This window comes from Zea mays, chromosome 6 (genome assembly GCF_902167145.1).
Source record: "Zea mays cultivar B73 chromosome 6, Zm-B73-REFERENCE-NAM-5.0, whole genome shotgun sequence".
Lineage (NCBI taxonomy): Eukaryota > Viridiplantae > Streptophyta > Magnoliopsida > Poales > Poaceae > Zea > Zea mays.
This window is the reverse complement of record NC_050101.1, coordinates 47,770,267-47,781,968: the sequence shown is the minus strand read 5'-3', so window position 1 is coordinate 47,781,968 and position 11,702 is coordinate 47,770,267. Positions and strand designations below refer to the sequence as shown.

The 11,702-nt window shown below is 43.1% G+C and overlaps 1 long non-coding RNA gene across 1 annotated transcript; it reads right to left on the bottom strand.

The window, feature by feature from the left end:
• Positions 1 to 8,474: 8,474 nt before the first annotated feature.
• On the bottom strand, positions 8,475 to 10,158 carry LOC100216699 (uncharacterized). Its single transcript, NR_160007.1, has 2 exons — positions 9,162 to 10,158; positions 8,475 to 8,617 (listed from the first exon to the last, which is right to left on the bottom strand). It is a non-coding gene; the product is annotated as an uncharacterized lncRNA (long non-coding RNA).
• Between the last annotated feature and the right edge of the window lie 1,544 nt (positions 10,159 to 11,702).

Below are 11,702 nucleotides of genomic sequence, written 5' to 3'. Positions count from 1 at the left end.
AGCCTCATTATATTTAAGGATGTAGTATCACCAAATTTTATAGAGCATGAGCAATCTAACAATATGCAATTTCTTGACTTACAGAGGTACCCAGGTCCTGATTGCTCCATTTCTTGCTCATCTTCTCTTATCCACCTAGAGACTATACAAGATCACTCAAGAAACAATTATTCTCAAAAGACACAAGTTATGTGTGCTCCCCCTAAACTTGTGCATCAAGTATTTGAATAACTTGTACTTTGCACATTCTAGCTTTTCAGAACTAGAGGGGATCACAACATACCTTGGTCACGACATACTCTATCACTTTCATCACACAAAGATACCAATTTGAATATCAAGTGAAAGATTGACTTAATCCAACAATGCATGCCTTAAGTAGTATTACATTTTACAAGCAAGCTAGACATGCTTCATACATGACAATCATTGTACCACATGTACCAATTGAAGAACAACACAATCATGCATATAAAGCGTAATGTCTAAGCATGCCATAATTAAGAAGGTTTCTTAGGTGCACCAAAAGAAACAACATTTTAAAGGCATAAATCACCTAAGCCAAGATACTACCAATTGAAATGCAAGAACACAGCTATGATCACAATCAATGGAACTTCAAGATATTCAATAAAATTGCACAGTTCCATTTTCCATACCTTTGCCTTTTACCAGTATGGCCATGAGAGCACCAGTTTACCAATTGAAAGTTCCCTATTATTTATGCACTTCATAGCTCGAGAGAATACATTAGAGGCATAACACATAGTGCCAGGATAGGGTCATCATATAAACTAAGCAATATGTCATATCGTCCTTTGAAGAGACAGATGCACAATCGAGGTCCTTTGCTTGATTCACCAATAATGATTAAGGACCTATTCCACTTTTTACTTGAGATGAACATGGGATTAGTGTCTCACAATAATTCATCCTTGGGTCAATGAATAAACACCAAAACAATTAAAAGCTTAAGCATAGAGTTTGAGATAACAGTCTTAAGCTCTCCCATGGTCTCCAGTTCATCTCAAGGTACCTGCATGGTCTAGTTAGCACAGTTTGGTACCCACCTCGGGATGGGTCCATAATGATCATCTAAATGTGCCTTTGGTACCCAAATAGCCTTTATGCTAGTTCTAGGTGATCTCGTTATAGATCTAGCACAGGTGTATGATTTGGGTCTCCTAAGCGAATGAGATTGAGACAAATTTACTTGCTTAGAGACCTCACCTTTATTACATACCTTCGATAGATGACCCTGCTCACCACACAGTAGAGGACAAGAAGTGATTGTGTGGTTCTTGTCATTGCATCCGAAGCATATCCTTATCCCTTCACCCTTGTTGGTGTATGGACACGATGCGATGAGGTGTCCTGACTTGTTGCACTTAAAACACCTTCTTTTCCCTTTTCTCTTTTTGTTCTTAGATGACATAGAGAAAAGGTCAGTGCAAACAACATGATTAATTGAATCTTTACCTTTTTCCAAGCTCATGTTGATTTCTTCATTTTTAGGAACATTCTTCTTATTGAGCTTGACACTTGCTGCAGTTTTTCCTTTCTCAAGCTTCTTCACCACGCGCCCGTGGATATCTTGAGAGAGTTGAGCAATGTGTCTTCTCCTTAGTTGTCTTTGCTTCTTGTTCCCACACAATTTCTTTTGTGACCCTGCAGCTTGATGCTTATTCAAACATTGGCTTTCTTTTGACCAGCAGGGGTTAGCACATGGTGATGACATATCTAAATGTGTACTTGTGCAAGAATGAAGTTCACATGAATTTAAGTTCGTAATTACGACCTCATGAGCAACTTCAAGCATGATATGCCAATCCAAGATATTATCATGATAACAAGACAATAAGTCATATTTTTTAGTCAGAGCAAGGTTATCATGACTCAACAATTCTACTTTATTCCTAAGCATAGAATTTTCAATTTTAAGTTGAGCAGCATTAGATAATACATCATGATTATTTCTTTGCTCAATTAAAATCGATTCATACCGTTGGACCAAATTCCCATGAGAGTATTTTAGCCCCTCATGTTCTTTGGTCATCTTCTCCAGGCTATCATTGGTTTTGATGAGAGTCTCCTCTAGCCTGAGAAGCGTCTCGCCTTGTTCCTTGTTCCTTCTCAACAACTTAACCAGGAGAGCTTTGTCTGCTTTGTTGAGATGGTTGTAGAAATGGCGAATCTCCTCTTCTTCCATATCATCGGTCTCATTTTCCCTGTCATTAATGTCAGTGGAAGCAATATAGGAAAATGTACCTTGTGATGATGAAGATTCATCCTCGCTATCATCCTCATATTCCTCCTCATCATGGCTTTCGTCTCCACCGTCATTGTTAGCAATAAAACATTTATCACTAGTGGAGAACAAACCTGTCGACGAGGTGGATTCATCGTTTGGGTGCCATCGTTCTTGTTCTTCTCCCTTTGAATGGTTAGTATCACAAGTAATGTAGGGAGTAGGGGCATCACAGTTTGCCACAGAATATTTTTCTTTAATTCTATTCCATAAATCATGAGCATCAACAAATAGATCACTATCACTGCTCATGATGGCAAAATAAGCGCCCAAGAAAGAGAATCAACTAAGATGTTGCAAGCATGGTGATTTAGAGATAGACATCTTAGTTCATCATTTGAAGGATTTTTACTAACATTAGAGGGAAAAATACTTCTACTAAAGACCTGTCTCAAATCAGGATCAACACTCATGAAAGCATTATAAATAGAGACAGACCAAGACTTGTAATTAGAACCATCGCCTAAAAGAAGTTCTACAGTTACCTCTTGTGACGACATTGTCATCTCCAGACGGCTAAGCCCACACTGGAGAGGCCTAGCTCTGATACCAATTGAAAGTTCCCTTTGACCCGGGAACAGGATCTGGATATCGCCTAGAGGGGCGGTGAATAGGCGAATAAAACTTATTAATTTAAAACTTAAATTCTTACTCTACTCGAAGACTTAGTACGCAGTGGAATGAGAAGATCCTTCGAGTAGGTTGCAGCGGAATAGAAGATCCTGTCTCAAAATGTCCTGCACTTCAAATAAAGCTTATACCACAGATAAGTGTTGAAGTGCAGATATAAAGGCGAGTAAGACAGAGAGTGAGAATACAATACGGAACATAGCACACAGACGCAAGGATTTATCCCGAGGTTCGGCCAAGCCTGAAATGCTTGCCTAGTCCTCGTTGGAGTTAGCCACACCTGGGCTTGGAGTCTATTTCAACTCCTTCCTCCGTTTGCTCAGATCTATCAGTATGACAGATAGAGCCTTTCACTATGTTGAGTTGTGTTACAACAAGAACCGCGGCTGCTTACAAACTTCTTGGCAGCACCCCGGCAGAGTAACGATACGCTCAAGACCTTGCTCTTGCTCTTCGCAGCACTTCTCCACTCTCTAAAGGCTTATAGCTTTGCCTTCTACACAAACTAGAGAGATACACACAAGAGGGAGAGTGAGAATTGATCCGAGTGATGTCTACACTTGTTGGCTGCACTTGTTCTTTTGTTGGAGGCGCCTATGAGTCCCTTTTATAGACCAAAGGGGCCTAGGAGCCGTTGGACTTCATTTGGAAGGCAATATCAGCTTTCTGTCGGGTGGTGCACCGGACACTGTCTGGTGCCCAATTTCCTTCCCAAATTGGCACAGTCGACCGTTGCTGTCTTGGAGCCGTTGGCGCACCGGATACTTTCCGGTGCACACCGGACAGTCCGGTGCCCCCATATGACCGTTGGCTCTGCCACGCGTCACGCGTGGATTGTGCGGCCGACCGTTGGCCCAGCCGACCGTTGGCTCACCGGACAATCCGGTGCGCACCGGACAGTCCGGTGAATTATAGTCGATCGTCGCCAGACTTCTCCGAGAGCGGGCAGTTCACCGGAGTTCAGCCTGGCGCACCGGACACTGTCCGGTGCACCACCGGACAGTCCGGTGTGCCAGACTGAGCTGAGCTTTGGCTGTACACATCCAAGCCTTTTGTATTCCTTTTCTTTTCTTCTTTTCTCTGTTTCTAACACTTAGACAGATACATTAGTACACAAAAGCCAATGTACTAAGTCTAGAAACATACCTTCTCTTGACTTTCACTTCTTTAGCATTTGACATGCTTTGAGCTTTGATGTTGGACTCATAAATCATCAAGTCAGCTTGCCTTGATCTATATTAACGTTTCTGAGCTCCAACATCCTGCGAAGGTCACATAGAACATCTCCAAACATGGGAACAGCCCAAACTAAAGGTCAAGGTGCACTTAGCTCTTTTGGGCTGCTTCCAGTTCTGGCTTTGACATTTGTTCTCCTTCTAGTGACCTTGTTCACTTCTTAGAGCTTGATCTTGAGCCTTATGACTTACACCACATAACTATAGCTGTTACCTCATTGGTTGTAAGTCATGTCCTTATGTAGTGATCCTTGATGTGCCATAGCTCTTCTCAACTCGATCACCCTTGACTTTGCAAGTCTTCTTCTTCACCCTTGGCTTTGGGTTCCTCAGCCTCTTTGACCTTCTCCCGTGCACTTGGTACCTCGAAGCTCTTCTTGCCTCCATCCTTGGCTTGATCAGTTGTTTCCGAGCTACGCACCCGAGTCTCACTTTATGCAATGTCCATCTTACTTGTGATGCCCGTTATCTATCCATCATCTAGTCCTTGGACCATCACACTTGTTCACTTGTGTTGAACCCTGTTAGCTTTACATTAAGCACCTGTTCAACACTTAGCATACTTGTTAGTCCTTTAATTGAGTTGTCATCCAAACACCAAAACTCACAAGAGAGCTTTCATAATGCCCTTCGTCCTTCGAAGCATTATTTCCCTTAGGATATAACGATCTTCGGACGAAGGTCATGAAGGATATACCTTCATCATCATAATTTACATTGATGAAAGAAGAAGCATATGAAACATGAGAAATAACATGAATAGTCACATAACATCATTTATATATCCTTATTATATAATCATGGATGAATAAGAACAATATTGAATTACATTTGTACCTTCGGCTTGACAGAAGGCAAAAGTACAAGAGTGACGCACGGGCGAGTACAAGTCAACGTGAACAGTACGGGGTACTGTTCATCTATTTATAGGGATAGGGCACAGCCTGTGTGAAATTTCATTCATGACCTTCATGTTCACTATTGACTTAAGAACAATCTACCGGCGACTAGATAGTCTTTTCCTCCTTAAGTCAGTTCCTTTTTCTGCTACTGAGCCGAAGCACCCTTGCGCTCTGCTTCGGCGCTGGTTCAACCTTCATTCCGACCCTGCTCTCCATATTGTGTACAGCTTCATCCCGAGTCCGAATGTTCCTGTACATATATTAAGCTTGGGAAACATTGTTAATCATGTTTTTGAGGACCTTCGGAAGACAAAGGCCCCCAACAGAAACAATAATCTATTTCCAAATGAAGTTAGTTTATGTCATAGTTTATGTTATACTTTGAACTCATTATCCCTTATGTAGTATGGTGCCTTTGAGATGTATTCCTATGTTTGTACATGTTTGGTGTGTTGTTCATTTGTACTTTCCAAATGTATTGAATGCATGCTCGCTTTATTTAGACAACGAGCAGTCTGAGGTTCCTGAGTGTGTTGTTGGAGACCTCCCTGAGCAACAACCTGGTGAAGGCAAGTGTCCTCTGACCCATTATGTTCTATCTACTTATAATTTACTGTCCTGCATTACTTAATTGAAACCTAAGGATTGACTAGCTTTGTATTTACCTTGTCCTTGACTACCTTTTGGGTTATTATAGTTAGCTGCATGCTATTGCTTTACTTTAATCAATGAACATGATGTGAACATTTATGATATGATACTGTTATCTTGATTATGTTGATGATCTTGTGATACTTTAGGGGGCTCAGGCCTTTTTCCTGAGTACCTCTCCGTAAGGACCTGTTCGTGGAGTGACCACCTGAGATAACAGTGCAACCATGAGGGTGGAATGGGACGCCCTTAGCTGATTAATTAGATGAACCTAGGGGTGTAGTTCGCTTTGCCGGAAGGGCCGTCAATGGGGGTCGAGGCGTAGTGCTCGCTCTGCCAAGGTTGGGGTGCAGAGGTTCATTCGATTTGGTTTTGTTAGTCACCCACCTTGGGGAGGTGTACTACGTTTGTACGACTGGCAAAACCTAACGAGCAGCTATGCACCAGGGGAGTCTTTGTAAAGGCTACATAGTGTATCCCTGGCCATTCACCTTGGTAGTGAAGATCAGATCTGTACAACCCAGGCTGGAAAGGGATCACGACTCGTGGGTAAAATGTGCAAACTCTGCAGAGTGTTAGAAACTGGTATATCAGTCGAGCTCACGGTTAAGAGCAGCCTTGGGATCCTCTTTGATTAGAAGAACTTTGGAGACTTTTATGATGATGGTTAACAATGGTGTTATAAGTCTGATCTCTGATATTTCCTCTTTTGAGGGAGTACTTTTGGGTAATAACTGGGTTTATTCCTAAAACTTGGCTCTACAAATAATAATAAACACTTGACCAACTAAAGCAACTGCTTAACTTTAACCCCACATACAGCTAGTCCACTTTAGCCAAACGGGACATTTGCTGAGTACGTTGATGTGTACTCACCCTTGCTTTACACACCACCCCCACCCCAGGTTGTCCCCATTGTACTTAGTGCTCAGGAGGTGATGCTGGCAGCATGGAGGACTTCGAGGAGTTCTAGGAATACGGCGAGTTTTAGTTTATCTTAGTGGCAAACCCCCAGTCAGCTGCCTGTGTAGGCTTATCATTTACGTTTCGTTTCTCCGCACTTTGATAGTTATGTTAAAGACAATGGTTATGTAATAGACTCTGTGGATGTCTCAGACATCTTGATGTAATAAAGTACCTTTCCGCTATTTATTTCGAGCATTGTGTGATGATGTCCAATTATGTAATCGTTGTCTATGTGAGTTTCTGATCCTGGCACGTACATGGTTCGCATTCGGTTTACCTTCTAAAACCGGGTGTGACATAATGGGAGTGGAGAGATGGCGAGAGTAGCGTGTACCCTGTGGCAGAACCTCCAAGTTATTGGGCCCACATGCACCTGTCCTTGTCCCAAAGACCTCAAACAGCCATGCATGTGCACCAGATAACTCAACAGGATCTGTCCGATTGCCCCAAGGACATCGGATAAACCACTTTCAACCAGAACCGCGGGATTAAGTAACACAAATCACACACACCAATATTGTTGCAGCGGAAATCTTACTACCAAATTTTACAGGTTACAAAAATTTTACATTAGTTTATCGGAGTGATTACAAAAGTATAAGTTTGAAATATATATGCTAGCTCAAGGGATCATCCTCAATAAGAAGTATAGAAGGGTTACTTAGACTTATAAGAAGGCCGAGCCCACCGGCACTTAACACCATCAACAACAGCACAAAGTTAGAACCTGAAAAACAACAGGGAATAAAACCCTGAGTATGGAATTACTCAGCAAGTCTTACCCGACTAAAGAAAAGACTCTCAAGGGTATGCTGGTTATATGGGAGTCAAGGTAAGGCTTTTCAATAATCAAAGACTCTGTTTTGCAGAAATGCTTACTAAAGTGGATCCTTAAAATCCAGTTTTATTTGTCAAGTTAAGTAGAATTACCTGTAACTAGAGTTCTTTCTACCCTAGTTCAATCACTGATCCTGCACTAGCCAATTTCTTAACAAAAACCCATCATCTTTAGTGGAATGCTACGTGTAGGGCAGTGACCAAGTCTTCATAACCGCGAAGGTACGGCGATCCGAATCGATTATACTCAGCTGAGGATCTCCAATCACACGACATATGTAGCACTTAACCCTTGCATATGTCAACCCGCCACCGGGGTTCTTAAGACCGGATCAGGTTCACGCAAACCGAGAGCACAGATACACCACCGTCCAGCCTCTTGCCACGGAGGGTACACGCTACTCTCGCCACCGCTCCACGCCCATTTCGTGTTATCTTATTCCGGCCTTAGTCTGCCCGAGGCAAGGCTTACCCATGACGAGGCATGTGACCAGTTAAAGGGTCCTCGATCATCAAGCCTACATCGACAAGGTCCTTAATCGACTCAGACGGAGACACTACACCGAGACTCCTTTCTCGTGCAAGTCACCCGCCCGGTCTCAGCTTAATCATTTCAAACCCAAAGTTTGGTACCTGGCAGAGGTACATCTTTTCCAGATGTTGAATCCATCAAGGCCCTGATGGATCCACCATCAAATTTTATTTTCAAAAACCTCCCACCCACTTTTGCCACATCATCTTTTGTAAAAACAAAACATTTTGTTTTTCTAAAGCAAGGCTAAGCATCAAAATCTTTTGTAAAACGGGGGATCAAGGAAGGTAATCAAATTCAAGGAAGGTAATGCAGGAATTGTTTTAGCAATCAACTCCTATCACCTAATGCATCAAGCAAGTGAGAAAGATTTTAAAAATATCAAGGGAGGTGGCAAATGCACCGGGGCTTGCCTGAGTAACACTAGGTTAGTGTTGTTAGTCGATGAGCACTTGACGACCATCTTCAGGTTTGTCCATCAGCATCGCCTTGCGAAGAAGCCCACGCTTGGGGTCGACTTGGCTCGTCTTCCGCATCACGCGATTAATTAACGTACCTGAATGAAATGCATTATGCACATGAATGCATATAGACGAAAATATTACGAACCTAAATAGTGCTACGCCGACAAGAATTAAATACTTAGTGACGAAGCGTCGTACTATTTTATACGAAAACACTAGCTATCGACGTATGACTAAGCTTAATAATCACGGTTTTCTAGATTAAACGAATCTAACGCAAACATCACGACAACAATTATACACATTAAATACAATTAGCCTACACAACTCATCAGCTAATTGATTAAATGCTAACTTTATCCCTTGTTTTATAAATTATACTACATCTTTATAAGTGATTAAAATATTTTAACCTCACACATGCCTACCAAAATTCTACTCGGTCCACTAATTTAGCTAAGTAACTAGAATAGCGAAATAATTCGCCATAGCTGAATCTGGCTCGATAATCACAAGAACTGCGAAGTCGGCGAGAGGTTCGTGACTTACACAATTTATCGAGCACCTTAATGTGCCTCGTACTAGCACATCAGTTTATGCAACGATCGAACTATTTTGGATAATTTATTAGCTTACCGTTTCAATAGCCGACTCGAATCCTCGAGATCGGTAGTGATTTTCCGATCCAGGCAATTGTCGAGCGCTTGGGGAATATCGCGCTGCTAGCTTCGTCTTCACCCGATTCTTGGGATTCTTGATGACGCGCGGGACGATAACGAGATTGTATCTGGAGCGAGCTGGCGGGGTAGGGTTGAGCAGGGGATGACGGGTTCAACGACTCGACGGCAAACGCGAGCACGCACAAAGCCCGATGACAACGGGAATCGAGCTCGTGACAGAAAGTGATGACGACGCGGCACGACAAGTTGGAACATGAACGCGTCAACATGGGGCTGGATTCAGCGCGTGAGCTTGACGCGTGCAGAGAAACAGCACGGCACAGTGGAGCATGGACCAAGCACAGATGCTGCTACGGCATGCTGCCAGGGAGCAAGTGTCGAGCATGATGAGGGGATGAGACAGGTGGAATAGGAGCGCAGAGCAGTGGACCTCGCAAGATCTCCACTACCGGACCTTCACAAACATGTGGGTGAAGGTTTCAGGGAGCGGAGGACTGGGAGATCAAGCACAGAGAGAGGACGTCGGCGCTCATGGCTGGAGCTGGGCGCGGTCTGCTGGGAGATGGAGAGATGGAGACGAGCGGCAGAGGGAGGAAGCAAGCTGCGCGCGGAGAAGATGCTAGGAGCCGCTACTGGGAAACCTCAGAGGCCGAGCAGGGGAAGGGCTCCGGCGAGCGTACGGCCGGCGAGCTGCACGCATATAAAATGAACAGGGCGGCGGCAAAAATATCACGCAGTCAGGTACAGTGGCTGCGGAGAGGATGAGAACGACTGACACAGGAAAATCTTGTGCTGGCTGAACAGATAGGGATGAGCGGCTGAGAGATTTTTTTGAGCTGAACAGCGCCAGAGACGAGTACGCAGGGGCGGCGCGGAGGAAGGGATTGAGCTTCGCGCGCAGGGGAAAGAGATCGATGGCCACGAGAGCTCAACGGCAGAGGTTAAAGATGATCTCGCGGGGGATAAAACCACAGGCCGCCGAGTAGTGAAAAAAATCAGGGAAGAGATAAGAACGACGAGATTTTTCAGGAGCTGAGAAACGCGTGGAGATAGACTAGAAGCTTACGTGCACGGACAAGAAATATGTGATGTGCGTGGGGATAAAATCAAGGATGGATATTTTCTTCCTTTTTTTCAGATTTTCTTTTCTCTCTTTTTTTTGTCGGTAATCGAAGATATTTTGATCACGATTTCTAGCGATAACAAAAAGGTCGACCGTATTGCGACACAATTTGATTCGATTCGAAATCTGATAAATTTACCTGTGGTCTGAACATATGATTCCATGGTCACGGTAATTTACCAGAGAATCAAAGCTCAATTATAATTCTTGGATTACTAAACGGAAAATCAGAGATTAACGATTCAAACTAAATTTCGTTTAGATAGTTTTCGTGACTATTTTGGGCACGATATAAACGGACTGGATATCGGATGCAGTATTTGAGACAATACTGGTTTAGTCGAATTCGGATAAAAATTATCCGCCATCTAAACACAGTTGATTTTAGTATCTTACAGAGTGTGCCGAAGAATAATTTGGATAATAACTTCGCGCACGATTTCTCTCGGACAACGCACGATACAGATTATTTTGCCTCGAACATTTTAATCGTCGAGTTCTTAATCTGTTCGGTATAAAATCATCCGAGTGGGTCGGGCTTCCGAATTCGTATTAGCGCGAGCGACGAATTTTAATTAATCATCGGACGCACCGATTTTCGGAACACGACGTTCTGAACATCACGAAAATTTAGGATGAGCCCGAATAAATAGAAGTAAAAATGATGTCGCACTCACGACAAACGGAACAGATGCGATATTAAAATCGCGATAAGCGAGGATGATTAAAATTTAAAATCTGTTTTATCCACTGATATTACGTGCTTAAATCCATACTCGTTGTCGAGCAGAATATAAACAACTGGGGTGTTACAGCCCTCCCCCCTTAAAAGAATCTCGTCCCGAGATTCGGAGCGAAAGACTTTCAAGAGTAGAGAAGCATGTACCCCGTGTTCATATCAGCGATAGTCGTGAGACATTTCCAATTAAAGGCGAGTGTCTCAGGATGTTGTTTCTCTAGTGGATATAGCATGTATTGCTACAAGCTAAATTAGAGATGTCCATTAGTAGAGACGATGTCTGCCATGAGAACATATAAGGTTCCATGTGTGCAGTTTGCCTTTTCTGATGACATTGTACTATTTGAGCCTGTTGAGTGAGCGGTAGATACACGAGTTTAACCAAACAGAATCAGATGCACCATCTTGGGTAAAACACACAGAAAGAGGTTTACCAACAAGTGGTCATGGTAAATTCATAGCACAGGGGACGGGTGTGAATGTCGAATAACATCACAGTTGACCCGTGACTAGCCAGAAAATCCAAGTCCCTGAAAGGTGATATAGATTCGAGAGAATCACCAGTGGAGGGATCTGTAGATGTTGTCTTTGCAACCAATCTATTATAGCAAGCACTAACCATGGCTCGACTTGAT